General features: G+C 51.7%; 1 protein-coding gene across 1 annotated transcript in view; it reads left to right on the top strand.

Moving 5' to 3' along the window:
• Positions 1-10002: 10002 nt before the first annotated feature.
• JOSD2 (Josephin domain containing 2) overlaps positions 10003-15027 on the top strand; it is a 159298-nt gene continuing 154273 nt past the window's right edge. Inside the window, exon 1 of the mRNA XM_069653773.1 lies at positions 10003-10111. The gene's annotated coding sequence lies outside the window, so the exon portion shown is untranslated. The remainder of the gene's footprint in view (positions 10112-15027) is intronic.

Here is a 15027-nt window from a genome sequence, read left to right as displayed (position 1 = left end):
TCCTCATGCAGTTTCCTATTTTTACTCGCCTCCATTACATCTTTCCATCTTATTGTATCATTGTCTTTGGCACGAAAGGGGGTCCATATTTCCTCTGGGACAATAGCTAATAATATGTTATCTACATCCTCTACAGTAAATAACCCGGGTCTGAATAGCTTTCCTACTTCTTTGTAGAATCCTGCCGGGTCTATACGGGGGTCGGGGATGGACTTGGTGATATGCATCAATTCTATTCGAGATAAGGGGACATACACATAGGTGCAAATCATGTTACCAGTAACTGCATCTATGGTGGGTTGACACTCTCTCATTGGCATTGATAGTAACTTTTCCGTGTTTGTTTGTTCACTTACAAGGGCCTGCACTGGTGATGAAGCAGAGGACTGGTGACTAAGGTTTTTCTCTTTTATTTTTTTATAATCTCTTAACAGTTTCTCCACCTTAGCCATTCTCCATTCTTCCGCCCCAGAATCATCCACTCTTATATTAGGTAGCAGTTTCTTATCCAATTCCGTCTTAATCCTATTCCACTGGGACACATATCTAGGCTCCTTTTCCTCTTCTATATCATCCACCCTAATAAGAAGATATTTAATTACGTTTACTTGTATAGGCCAGCCAAGGCCCTCCATCAGACTCACCAGGGTGGACATTGACTGCGAGTGTATGGATGCTATCATACGATTAGCTACGTTTTGGCCCGCCTGGTCTGCATCTTTGAGTTTAGCCTCTCTTTCCCTCGCCTCTCTTTCCCATGCCCTCTTTTCCTTCTCCCATTCAACACTGCCCCTTATGACTTCCGCTATTATGTCGGACATACATCCCCATAACTGAACACTGGACGCAGTCACTGGTAGTAACGCGACAGCGTCCTGATATGCTGAGGGCAGATCCGCAGTACTCTGTCCTCTCAATTTACAGTTACCCTCATGAAAGGTATATAGTTTAGTGGCCACTGTCCTAAATTCCAAAGGTGTCAAACGCCCCAATTGGTCCCGTAGGCTGTCATTGAGGGGTGTGCCATACAGCCCGGTCATAAGGATTTGCAAGTCTCCATCTCTATCCTTTTCTACAGTAGTCGTTCTCCTATGGTCTATCAACCTATCTGGGTCTCCATACTTCATTGGGAATTCCGCCCTCTCACCCTCACCTTCTCTCGGAGGAGCCGTAGCCCCTGGAAATAACAATTCAGTCGTTGTTTGTTCTGCTTCTAGTCCTATCACATCTTCATACCGAGGCGCCGGCAAGGCAGGATACATACCCCCGCTATTCTTAATCATCATACGTCTATCCAACTGGTCTAGTTTCTCATCCTTCTCTTTTATCTCTAGGTCACGTAATTTTTGATTTACTGTTCTCTTCTGCCCCTTTGCCTTTTGTTTGTTCTGAGCATTGCGCCTGCGCATTGCTTCTACCCTCCATAGTCGTATAGCCTCAAACTGTGCGGGTCTGACCCGTCTTTTTACTAATTCTATTTCTACTTTGGATAGGCGGTCCACATCAAAGGACCCGGTGTCTGGCCATTTATGCTCAATCGAATCTTTTGTATATTCAGACCACTCCCTTAAGAACAATGTTGAATTCAATCCATGTTTAATCAACATATCAAATGCAGGGGTTCCTTCAAGAGGGGCATAGTGTCTCTTGCCTATACCACTCTTGCTGGAAGCCGCTTGACCCATTTTGTTGGTATACCGCAATTGCCTAAAAACACTCACCTTTCCCAAATGTGCATTAATAGGCTAACATTAACAGTACATCCTCCTGACATATATCGCCATACCAATATCAATACATCACCGTTTCATCATTATTATTACATAGACGGACATACCACCGTCCTCTTCATGAACCCTAAATCGTTATTTCCTTATTCCATCATGCATCCATCCATACCACTTACCTTAAGGGTCCCGCCAGAGTGTTCCGGACCCGAAGGGCGACAGCCTGCTGCTCCACCGCCGACGGAGCCGGAAAAACAAGGATGACCCGTTGGTTGCAATCAAAGGTGCAGATTCAGTTGTTGGGGCCCCGTGATCAATTCCTTCTCCGGTTCTGCCGCGGCGTTCCTCACCCAGTGACGGACTGTCGCTCCTTCGCATCCCACTTCTGACACCAAAATTGTGGGTGCGATTTCTCGCCGTCACCATAACCAGTACAATGAGGGACCCTGCAATAACTCAGACAGAAAAGAGCCAAGTAAACATTACTTTATTAATGCACAAGCATTCGCGAATGGGCCGCAAGTTCAAACGTCTCGCTAAGCAAGTCGTCGAAGTGCCGCGCCTTCCTCTACACAGCGTGCTCTTTTATACTTTTCTGTTTACATTGCCTTGCACATAGCACACGTCCACCCCAGGGCGGATCTCCAGTTGGAGTTTATCTGAAGTATCCAGTTGGAGTTTAACGAACAACCATTGCACATTTGCTATCGTGGTCTATTGTGGTTTCCTGTTATCCCGGTCTTCACATTCTTTCGTGCCCCTTTGTGCCCGTATCTCTGTGCTCGAGGCCATGCTTACTCATTCCTTCCCCCCACCCGTATTCTGCAGATAGTTTTAGCAGGCTCAGCATGCTTCGACATACAGTGACCAAACACAATTCTTCTGTTAAAAACAAGTTCAACGCATATGGTGATTAGTACAAACTCCAAGTGTGAGCACAACGTTACATATGCATGCGTACCTTCACTGGCAGTCCATCGCGGACAGCATAAGTGCCCTTGGGTTTATGAGGCGCACAGCTGTTGAGTGCTACAAGCGCTGGAACGACCTTAAGCGTAGGGCAAAGAAAAAGCTGGCCTCAAGTCATGCCGCAACTCTGGTGACTGGAGGTGGGTCTCCACAAGAGGACATAGAACTCACTCTACATGAGCATGTTGCTGGGACCTACGTCACAGAGGAGCAGATCCAAGGTGTGGGAGAACTGCCAGATTACGAGGCATTGTCTGGTGAGTGCACATGCATGTGTGTGTGATCCATGTGTATGTAGTTTGTGGGAGGGGATTCGGTTGAGTGCCAGGTCAGGGTGTGTGTGCCTGAGTGTTTTGACCCACCCATGTGCTTCGCCCAATGCATTCTGCGCCCCGGGATTTGGGTATTACAGTGTCCCTTCTGGCCACAGTAGGCGTTTTGCACTACATTGCGCCAGTTGCCCTTGAAGTGGCATCTTGCTACCACATTGTTCCGTATTAAGCTGTGTTCATTCAGGCTGATTGTAGGAATTCACCTGGTTCTACTGCGCATCACTCTGTCCCATTGTCACATATATGTCATGCCCATGGTACATGCCATCTGTGTGATGGCATGTGTCATGTATGTGTATTGGACATGCCACTCACAGGCCAGTGTGTGATGGCACTGCTAGCCAGCATGCAGCTGATGTGTTGCTCTCCCATCTTGGTGTCATCAGTGTCTGACATTTTCCTCCCCTTCCAACTCATGGACAGTGCATGCATGGGAGGGTTATAGTCATGTGGGACATGTGTAAATCAAGTACTGGTACTGTAGCTTGTCTGGCCTAATAGCGTGCCATGGTGCTAATGCCTGTTTCCATTTTTTGTCTTTCTTGTTTTTGCAGAGGATGACGCACCTGATGCTGTTGAGGGAGAGGAGATGGTGCAGGCCCAGGAGGGATCTGAAGCACGACCAGGCACCAGTGGGGGACGTGGTTTGGTGGTGGGGGAGAACCCTCTCTTGCTGCAGGCCATACTGTCCCGGGGTGTCCCTGGCTGCACCTCCCCAGAACTCTTTTCAGGTGTTGATTCGGATGAGGCCTATGTGGATTCGCAGGTATGTGTTCATGGAAGGGATACTGTTCTGTCCGACCCACCTGCACCAGGGGTAGAGCCCACTATGGGGATGTCAGTGTTGGTAGGTGCGCCTGTGGTGGTTACGGATGCAGGGCCACACTCCGCAACATCTGATCCCGTTCCTGGGCCAGCAGTTCAGAGGGGAAATGCGGTCCTGCAGCCTCAGGCAGTGCCGACACAGCAAGGCGCAGTTCGCCTTGCCCCAGACAGGTGTGGTGCCCGCCAACGCAGTGGCCGTCCGCCACCAGGCAATACCGCATGGGAGCAATCCATTTACGGTATGGCCAACCAACAGGCAGCATCATCCGAAATGATTGCTCAGGCCATGGAGAGGGTGGCCACTTCCATTGTCCCCCCAGAAAGGCAGATGGAGCTACTACAGCAGGCAACAGACTCCATTTGCCAATCAGTCAGGGAGGACATGTTGGCGTCCAACAGGGACAGACAGGCGGCCCTGGACAATCTGAGGGAATCAATTTCTATAGATGCCCAGGGACAGAGGGAAGCCCTGAGGGGAGAGGTCCGGCACCTCAGGCAGACTCTTGTGGACCTTGAGGCTTCCACTGTCACCAGGACAGAACAGCTGTTTGAGCGCGTCACCCGTACGCTCTCAGCAGAGATGCAGGCAACTCGGGCGGAGGTCCGGGCAACACGTCGGGTGTTGCATGGGGATCTCCGCACCATATCCCTCCAGAACGAGGCCTTCCAGGCCCGCATGCTTGCTGCCATGGAGGACCAAACTAGGGCATTGCGTGGGCTGCCTCCCATGGCACCACCACCTCCTGTGGCAGCAGCAGCAGAGGTTGAGGAGAGCGAATCCAGCAGTGAATCTCCCACTATTTAGTAGCCGTGCAGGCCATGAGCCCATGGAGGTGTTTTTTTTTGCAACATTCACGCAGGTGGCTGTTGGTGGGCACCCTGTCCTCGGACCTCCTGGGTGGCCTCCCCCACCCCCCTGGCCCACACATGGCCATTTTTGATTTTTGATTTTTGAGTTTTTATTGCAGTGTGTTGCCTTGTGTGGCTCCCGTGGGCATCCACTGTATTCCGGCTGGGCACATGCAGGCTTGTCCTGAGTTTGGGTTAGATGCTTGGGTCAGTGAGACACACACCCCTCCTGCTTCCCGTTTCCATGGGCTTGCAAAGGGTGTGCCCAAGTGACAGTGAATTACACAGTGACGTTGGACTCCCATGAGCTGTGTGGGCAGTCTGTAGTCAATACTCTGTATACATTCATAGTGCATATTGTTGTTGTATTGTGCACTGCATGGTGTATTGATGTGTGCTTGTGCATCCATGTCTCCCTCCTGATTTGCAGGTTCATTCCTCATGTCTTCGCAAGGCCGTCCACTTTGGAGATGGGGCTCATGTTGTGAGCAGTGGACTTCCAGATGTGCGTGGCAACAACACTGTACAGTTGGAGGTGGTGGATGTGCTGGCATTCTCATGTTGTAAGACTACGTATCCTTTGCCTTAGTACTGTCATGTTTATGCTATGTCGATTGTATTGTGGTAAGTATTTGGTCATGTGTGTTGTTGTTTCTACATTCATGTGGGCATATTGTGTGTGGCCAGTTTCCATTAGGGGCACTGTACTTTGTGACACGTGTCATGTTTGGGGGATGACTTTGTTTGCTCTCACATGGCATGTCATGCCATGGTGTGTTGGGTGGCGGTGCTGGGGAGGGATTGGGTGACATGACACTGTTGTCATGTTGTGTCTTGCAAGGGGGTAATGATTTTAGCAGCATAGGAGTGTGTCTTTTGAACACGGCATTGGTGCTGTTTGTGTAGGTTGGGAAGCACACAATGGAACACTTCCAGATGTACAATCTCAGGCTGGTATGGTTGTGACAGTTGACTGTCCATTGACACATCATAATTGTCAGTAACAATCATCATTGATTGTCAGCTGGTATGTGCCAGGGCTGTGTGCACTCCACAGGGGTGTGATTTTATGTGAAGTAATTAGCCAAGAGCTGCGTACGGGCTGCCTCACCCCGTGCCCTTTCCCCTCCCATGCGCAGTGGGCATGCATGTGGTTGGGGATGTGGGGGCACCACCATGTCCACGGCCAGGCCCCGGCGTGTTGCAACGTTGTGCAGGACACATGCAGCCACTATGATCCTGCACACTACTGGGGGAGCGTATAACAGCTGCCCGCCAGAACGGTCAAGGGAGCGGAAGCGTGACTTGAGCACTCCGAATGTGCGCTCCACGATGCCCCGGGTTGCAATGTGGGCTGTGTTGTATCTTACCTGGGGTGGCGTGGTGGGGTTCCGAATTGGCGTCATCATGTGGGTGCTGAGAGGATAGGCACTGTCCCCTGGGGTGGTGGTGATGGGTATCATCAGTGGGGTTGTGACATTACTCAGTATCTGACATGCATGCATGCGCAGTTGTATTTATACTCACCGAGCAGCCATGTATCGCCATGCCGCCCAGCTTCTATGTCCCGGTTTAGGGTAGACATTCTGTAGATGAAACTGTCGTGGGTGGAGCCTGGATAGTTGGCGTATACTGAGGTGATGATTCCCTTGGCATCACATGCTACCTGGGCGTTGATGGAATGCCAGTGCTTGCGGTTTCTATAGATGTGCTCAGTTGCCCTGGGGGGACGTAGAGCCACATGGGTGCAATCAATGGCACCTAGCACCAGGAAGTGCAGTACATTGAGGACCTTCTCCAGGGGGCTGAGTGCTTGGGAGCACAGAGTGGTTGATGTGAGGTCATCCTCCCACTCACTGACCAGGTCGAGTATTATGTGAGGTGGAAACCTGTACCTCCCATACACATGGTCATCAAGCATCCCAAAAAGGCTGGTTCTGGGTGTAAATATTCTGGCCCAGACTATCCTCCTCCTCCTCCTGCGGTATCCCACGGCCACTGCTGCTAGGAACGGTATGTTCATCCTGGCGCCTGAGCTTGTTTGTTGTTTGCGTGCACTTTTATGCTGTGCGGGTGGACGTACGCCTACTTCCTGCTGGCGTACGTGTTTCCGGATTGGCCACGTTCGTTTCCATGAATACGTGTTGTAGGCGAGCGTGTAAAACTTCCCCGCAGCCCAGCCCAATCGCGTGTGGAACTTCTCGCGCACCCCTGTAATACACGCACACGCTCCCCCAGGCCCGATCGCGTGTGAAACCACCCGCGAGCCCCTGAAATACACGCGCCCAGGCCAATCGCGTGTGGAACTTCTCGCGCACCTCTGAAATACACGCGCCCAGGCCAATCGCGTGTGGAACTTCTCGCGCACCCCTGAAATACACGCGCCCAGGCCAATCGCGTGTGGAACTTCTCGCGCACCCCTGTAATACACGCACACGCTCCCCCAGGCCCGATCGCGTGTGAAACCACCCGCGAGCCCCTGAAATGCACGCGCCCAGGCCAATCGCGTGTGGAACTTCTCGCACCTCTGAAATACACGCGCCCAGCCCAATCGCGTGTGGAACTTCTCGCGCACCCCTGAAATACACGCACACGCTCCCCCAGGCCCGATCGCATGTGAAACCACCCGTGAGCCCCTGAAATACACGCGCCAGGCCAATCGCGTGTGGAACTTCTCGCGCACCCCTGAAATACACGCGCCCAGGCCAATCACGTGTGGAACTTCTCGCGCACCCCTGTAATACACGCACACACTCCCCCAGGCCCGATCGCGTGTGAAACCACCCGCGAGCCCCTGAAATACACGCGCCCAGGCCAATCGCGTGTGGAACTTCTCGCGCACCCCTGAAATACACGCGCCCAGGCCAATCGCGTGTGGAACTTCTCGCGCACCCCTGTAATACACGCACACGCTCCCCCAGGCCCGATCGCGTGTGAAACCACCCGCGAGCCCCTGAAATACACGCGCCCAGGCAAATCGCGTGTGGAACTTCTCGCGCACCCCTGAAATACACGCACCCAGGCCATTCGCGTGTAATACTTCTCGCGAACCCCTGAAATACACGCACACGCTCCCCCAGGCCCGATCGCGTGTGAAACCACCCGCAAGCCCCTGAAATACACGCGCACAGGCCAATCACGTGTGGAACTTCTTGCGCACCCCTGAAATACACGCGCCCAGGCCAATCGCGTGTGGAACTTCTCGCGCACCCCTGTAATACACACACACGCTCCCCCAGGCCCGATCGCGTGTGAAACCACCCGCGAGCCCCTGAAATACACGCGCCCAGGCCAATCGCGTGTGGAACTTCTCGCGCACCCCTGAAATACACGCGCCCAGGCCAATCGCGTGTGGAACTTCTCGCGCACCCCTGTAATACACGCACACGCTCCCCCAGGCCTGATCGCGTGTGAAACCACCCGCGAGCCCCTGAAATACACGCGCCCAGGCCAATCGCGTGTGGAACTTCTTGCGCATCCCTGAAATACACGCACCCAGGCCATTCGCGTGTAATACTTCTCGCGCACCCCTGAAATACACGCACACGCTCCCCGAGGCCCGATCGCGTGTGAAACCACCCGCGAGCCCCTGAAATACACGTGCACAGGCCAATCGCGTGTGGAACTTCTCGCGCACCCCTGTAATACACGCACACGCTCCCCCAGGCCCGATCGCGTGTGAAACCACCCACGAGCCCCTGAAATACACGCGCCCAGGCCAATCGCGTGTGGAACTTCTCGCGCACCCCTGAAATACACGCGCCCAGGCCAATCGCGTGTGGAACTTCTCGCGCACCCCTGTAATACACGCACACGCTCCCCCAGGCCCGATCGCGTGTGAAACCACCCGCGAGCCCCTGAAATACACGCGCCCAGGCCAATGGCGTGTGGAACTTCTCGCGCACCCCTGAAATACACGCACCCAGGCCATTTGCGTGTGGAACTTCTCGCGCACCCCTGTAATACACGCACATGCTCCCCCTTGCCCGATCATGTGTGAAACCACCCGCGAGCCCCTGAAATACACACGCCCAGGCCAATCGCGTGTGGAACTTCTCGCGCACCCCTGAAATACACGCGCCCAGGCCAATCGTGTGTGGAACTTCTCGCGCACCCCTGAAATACACGCACACCCTCCCCCAGGCCCGATCGCGTGTGAAACCACCCGCAAGCCCCTGAAATACACGCGCCCAGGCCAATCGTGTGTGGAACTTCTCGCGCACCCCTGAAATACATGCACCCAGGCCATTTGCGTGTAATACTTCTCGCGCACCCCTGAAAAACACGCACACGCTCCCCCAGGCCAGGTCGCGTGTGAAACTTCTCGCACTGGTACAGGGTTGGCGCAGCCCTTTGCGATGGTTTTGCGATCTTGATGGCTTTTCCTTGCGCGAGGGCATTTTTGGGGGCGTAACTGGCGCTTCTGCAGGGTCGCTGCGCCACTCTGCGCCACGTCTGCTTTTGGAGGTGGGAATCCATGAATACGCTGTGCGCGGAAATTGATTTTATCGCACGCGGCTGGCGCAGACATTCGCACGGGCACGCTGTGCGCCAGCCGCGTGCGATACTTTTGAGAGGAATTACATGAATCGGCCTGATAAGCATTACACAGTACCAGATGTTGTATTAAACTGTACTTTACATTTATTATTATACAAAAAAGCATTACATGCAAATACAGTAAAATGTTTCTTTCATGCAAAGTTTCCGAATCGCACTGCAATTTGTTTTAAGATTTGATTTAAAACAAAAAAGGGACCAATGTTGAATCACAGTAGTGCAAGATATAAGCGGGTCTGAAGGAAATTAAAGAATAGCTTGCTACAATAGAGCAGAAGGGACCAATGTTGAAGCACAGTAGCGCAAAATATAAGCGGGTTTGAAGGAAATTGAAGGATAGCTTGCTACAATAGAGCAGTGGCCTAGTGGGTAAGGAAATAGTATGGTATTTCATGTTACAGACATATCGGAAGTGTTTTTTCTGTTATAACATTGTTTGGGATGTAGTGACATGCACATCTGAGTTTTTTTTCCTCCAATTATGAAATTGTTTGATATGGCATGTGACACCTGCCAGTGACTTGTAGTAGAGATATGCAGTGGCACGTGTCACTGGCACGTGTCACATTCCATGTTCGGCTCCAACCCCTACTGAGGCATCAAGTGCTCATTCCTCCGTGAATCATTTCCTAAGCATGTGAAAACGTCATTGAAAACGTCACGAGGACTTAACAGAAATACGTGGATACGTCATGACGTAATAAAGGCATTTCAAAAAGTGTCGGCAAACCTTTAAACAAACACAATTCTATCGGGTCTCATAGCGACTTTAAGTGTGTGATTGATAGTGAAAGCAATATAAGGACTCCCTTTACGAAACGCTCTTGTTCTGATTCCAGGCAGCATCAGGTGAGTGCACGCGAGCAGCTCTTGTCAATGTTCTGTGCATTTCTTTTAGTATCCATTAGCTTAGACGTTCTCACTGCTTTGTTGTTATATTGGTAAGGGGAGTCCTTTTGCAACCTCTGGAAATGCACGTTGAATCTGTTATTCGTTGTATTGTACTTATCATATGTTGAAATTAAAGATTGTCAGTACGTGACTTTCTAAACATCTGTTTTTGAAATTACACAGGGCACGGCAGCCTGTTGTGGCTATTGTAGGCACAGTACCTGCTCCGAAGCTCATTTACGGTACATTTCAGGCTCTGGAATGCTCTCAGACGCAGTAACTACTGTGCAGCTACTACACAGACCCTGCTCTGTTGTAAATGACTACATATATAATGATATCTGCGCAGGCTAATGATTGCAGACGTGTACTGTCTCCAGTTCCAGTGCCTACTCTGAAAGTAATGATTCCCAGGGCTAATGGCTGCAGATCTGATACTTTCTCTGGGGATAACTGCAGGCACAGGGTCTGTTCTAGGTCTAATGGCTGTACTCACAGAAACAACACACAGATGAATTGACGCGTTTGGCATTCGATAATGCCTTCCTCAGGGAAATGGAAACGAACCGTAGGGGGAAATGGACAAAGTCTTGTTCAAATAGTATACTCAGTGCTTCAGTGTGAGATACTTTCAACTAATTCAAAAGGACAACTGCCCATGAATATCATAACTCCCCGGGTAAGAGCTTACCCTGAATGGTATTGAGAGAGGGGAGTTTCCAGCGAGTAGATTCCTCCAGACAGGGGAGACACTCAATGTGAAAGACTGCCTTTCGTCCCAGAGGGAAAATCCTGTAGGATCAGGTAAATCAAATTATAAGTCGTAAAAAGTTTAAAGGGCAGCAATAGCTCGTAGAGCTGAAGTGAATAGCTATTACCTTATCAGTTTCTAATCATGCCTGATGGTCCCCCGAGTTTCATACGGTGCCACCACTGTTGTGATGTAAGGCTTGTATTGTTACTGGCCAGGAGTGCATGCCATTGGACCACTTCAAAATGTAAATGCCGGACTACATCCTGAAAGAACATATGGTATAACATTGAGTGTAAGGCGTGGGGGCATGGGGAGAAAAGACGGCGCATAGTCTGTTTTGTTCAAACATATTCCAAAGTAAAGGACTGAAAAGGCTATTGCTCGCGCACCTTTGACATTTCTGGATTGCTGAATGGTGTAGACTTGCTGCGATCCTGGCTCGGGCACAATTATTGGTTGTGGTCAGGTGCTGCAGCGAAAGGAGAAATGGCAAACAGAAAAAATAATAATGTTGTTATCTATGCGCGAATCCGCTTTTTATAACTAGTGTCAATTTCCTCATTGAGAAAAACGATAGAAATTGCTTTACCTTATTTACATTGTGTGCACTGTAGAATATAAAACTCTTCGTTCCTCAGCGTGGTATCACCGATGTGGTCGAGGTATAACGCGTGTCTGCATTGCTTATACAAGCAGGCTTGCTGTGATCCTGACATAGGAGGAGATGCGGGGTGGGGAAGAGAAGGAACTTTGTGTAAATACGCTATTCCACTTCATGTTGATATTAGTAATTCGAAAAGTGAGTGAAAAACGCGTTACTACCTCTGTCTGATTTGTGCACTGCTGAATGTGAAGGTGACAACGAAAAGCACAACCAAAATGGAGGAGGCGCCCCCGATAACCCGGGCAATGTCTCTGCCTTGTCCTCCCCCCTCGCTGGAAAAGGGGGAGGCGCCGTGCCTCAGCGCGGCAAAAAGGAAGGAAAGCCCGCGAATCTGACAAACGCGGCAAAACACGAACTAAGCCTGCGAAAGGGCAAACAAAGGGAAGTGGGAGGGGCTTGTCCCTTTATAATGGACAGAAGCTGCAAAGGAAAGCAGCATCCAGACTCGGCAGGAGGACTCGCAGCCAAGATTTCAGGAAGGAATTTTCGTTTCGTTTGGAGAGAGAGAGCCCAGCTGAAGGAAATCCCTGGGACGCCTAACAGCTGGGACCGGCATCGCGGTGCGGCGAGAAACTGCGGAAGGCTCGTCCAAAGCCAGGCGGAGCTGAGGAGAGCGAGCAGAAGGAGATTCCCTGGACGCCTAGCAGCTGGGTGCGGCTCGTCCAAAACAGGTGGATCGGAGGAGAGGGGCTCGTCCAAACCAGGCGGAGCGGAGGAGAGGCGCTGACTGTAGCGGAATAGCAGCCAACAGATCCGGATCAAGACGCTGGGTAGAGCGGCAAGGACAAGAGCGGGACGGTGAGGACACGATCGAAGGGAGCGGAGCTCACGCTGAAGAAGGCACGAAGCAGCCGGCACGCGTTGAGAGGGGCGAAGCCCGAGAGTGGTGCACGGTTTGGGAAAACATGTAAGGTAGCGCATTTTGTTTGCCACAAAGACCAAAGGGGCCCGCGAATAAGGACACCCGCTCAGTGAAACATTTTACGGCGGGCTGCCGAACGAACAAAAGGCTGAGGCACCGGGTGCTATTTGCACTATTGTGCCGCGAGGAAGTTGACCGGAGGCAAAGACATTCAAGCTTTGGGTCAGTTGTGCTGTTGTTGCCTGCCAAATCCGAACCGAACTTAAGGAGCGCTGAAACGCTACACGTGGGTACCGCTAGGATTGGGAAGAGGTGACAAAAGGGGGCTTGAGAGTCGGAGAGAGCTCGCGGAGGAACACGTGGGCACTGAAGCATTATAACCTTGCACGGCGGGAGCATGGACATGGAAGCATTCATCGCAATGGCCAAACAGGTGGTGGCCAAGCATGGGAGCAAGTGGATGGAGTCACTGGCTAGTCAGCCAGATGAGGAACAAGCAGGCACAAGTGTATGCCCGGAATCGCCGATGATGTTTCAGAATGAGGAGGACATTCAGGATCAAGGACAAGAGGAAGAAGAGGAGGAGCCAGCCGGGAAGAGGAAGCGGGTGATGACTCAAAAGGCTTTGGCAAGCAAGGAACAGGCAGCCAGGAACAAGAAGGCCAAAGTGACTGGGGCAAAAAGCAAGGGAAGGACACAAGAGGTTGTGGCCGTACCGGCGCCTGAACCTGTGGAAGCACCCAGGAGGCAGGGATCACCCAGCAGGCCTGCAACCAGACCAGTGGCTGCGAGGGAAGAGGGTCTCACGTCTATGGAGACGATTAAAGGTATGGTGAAGGAATGTATGCAAGCCTGGGGGAGTGGGGCGAATGGTCAGGTGTTAAGCGGGAAGGTTAATGCGTTTAATCAATTGGGGAATGGGGCAGCGGTATTGCAACAAAATGGTATGGCTACAGGGATGGGGCCTGGGAACCCGGGGGGTATCGGCAACCGTGCAACCTTTATAACAGGGGGGTTCTGGGGTCAGGAAACCAAGGGCGAGGATTATGGACTGCACAGGCGAGTGCCTCTACCTTGGGAGTGCCAGTGTCTGGGAGCCAAGGGATGGCGGTATGGGCAATACCAACGGCAGTAAATGCCGCAACGTAACAGCCAAATAGTCAAGGGGGCAGCACAGTGGCGAATAACGGTACTGGAGACCCGAATGCAACACTGATGGCACAGGTCCAACAACCCTTGGCACGAACTGGCACGGTTACAACACTCGGGGGGGGGGGGGGGGGGGGTGGCCCCGGGGTGTCAGCCAGGTTTAGCTGCAGGGGGGGCATTACAGTCGGCAGCAAGTTGGGGACAAGGTATGGCGAATACAGGTGTACTTCCCGGGTCCGGGCATGGTTCAATGGTCAACCAGGATGGAATATGGGGGACAATGACACAGTATGGAAGGGTTATGCCGGGGTTTGCACCTGTTAGGGTGGCAGTTAACTCATTATCTTGGCACATACCATTGTCAATCAAGGAAAAGGTATGGAGGAAGGAGTTCATTGAAATCCTGGAGCTGGTAGGGATGGAGCCTTTAGGGAATGGGCTAAAGGAGCTGTCAGAAAAAGAAAGGGAGAAGCGGGACACAGAAACACCCAAGTTAGAGGCTACAATGCACAATTGGTTGAAAGCGTTTCTGGTTTACACTTCAATAATGTTGGAAAAATACCCTCAGGATGCTTTAGCAATGCTGGCTTATGGTCATTACATTCAAGATATCTATTTGAAAAGAGGGGGTGAAGGGTGGTTGCAGTATGATCGGGCATTTCGGCTAAAGATGCAGGTATGGCCGGCCCTGTCTTGGGACGAAATGGATGTGGGTGGTATTGTGGACAAACTGGTACTCACAGGAGAAGGCAGCGAGAAAGCCCCGAGTGAAAAACCCCAGGTTTGGAGGGGTAGGGGGGGTCCAATCGGCGCGGGAGGGCGTCTTTTCGTGGGCACTCCTCCTGGAACAGCAGAAGCAGCTACCAGGGGGAGCAAGCAGAATGCTGGAGGGTCAATTCAGAGGAAGGCTGCCCGTTTGGGAAATCTTGCAAGTTTAGGCATCCACGAGGGGGTTATGGCAAAGATCGCAACACCTCTTCCAGCGAAGGGAAACGCAGGAGCAGCCCGAAAGGGAAAGAAAAGGTCAAGAAAGAATGAGTGGGGGGGGAGGTAAGCTCGAACCAGCCCTCAAAAAGAAATGTAAAAGTGTTATTAAAATCGGGTTGCCAACCCCGATCAATTTACAAGCAATGACTCCGTGGTTAAATGTCTATCATAACTTCAGTGACGCCAGATTGTTGTGGGAAGGTTTCAGATGGGGTTTCAAGATCCCATGCGCAAAGGTAAAAAAGCGAGTGGAAGCGTGCAATCTACGCTCCGCTGTGGGGATGCCGGAAGTGGTTGAGCAAAAGGTGGCTAAAGAGGTGCTATTGGGCAGGGTAGCAGGGCCGTTCAGGCAACCACCAATGCCAAACTTGGTAATATCACCACTAGGCCTGGTGCCCAAGAAAGAGGAAGGACAGTACCGCTTGATTCATCATCTCTCTTTTCCCCAGGGGGATTCA

Source organism: Ambystoma mexicanum, chromosome 1p, assembly GCF_040938575.1.
Source record: "Ambystoma mexicanum isolate Mex_15411 chromosome 1p, UKY_AmexF1_1, whole genome shotgun sequence".
Taxonomy (NCBI): domain Eukaryota; kingdom Metazoa; phylum Chordata; class Amphibia; order Caudata; family Ambystomatidae; genus Ambystoma; species Ambystoma mexicanum.
Note: the sequence above shows the minus strand (reverse complement) of the source record. Positions and strands in the feature narration are given on the sequence as shown.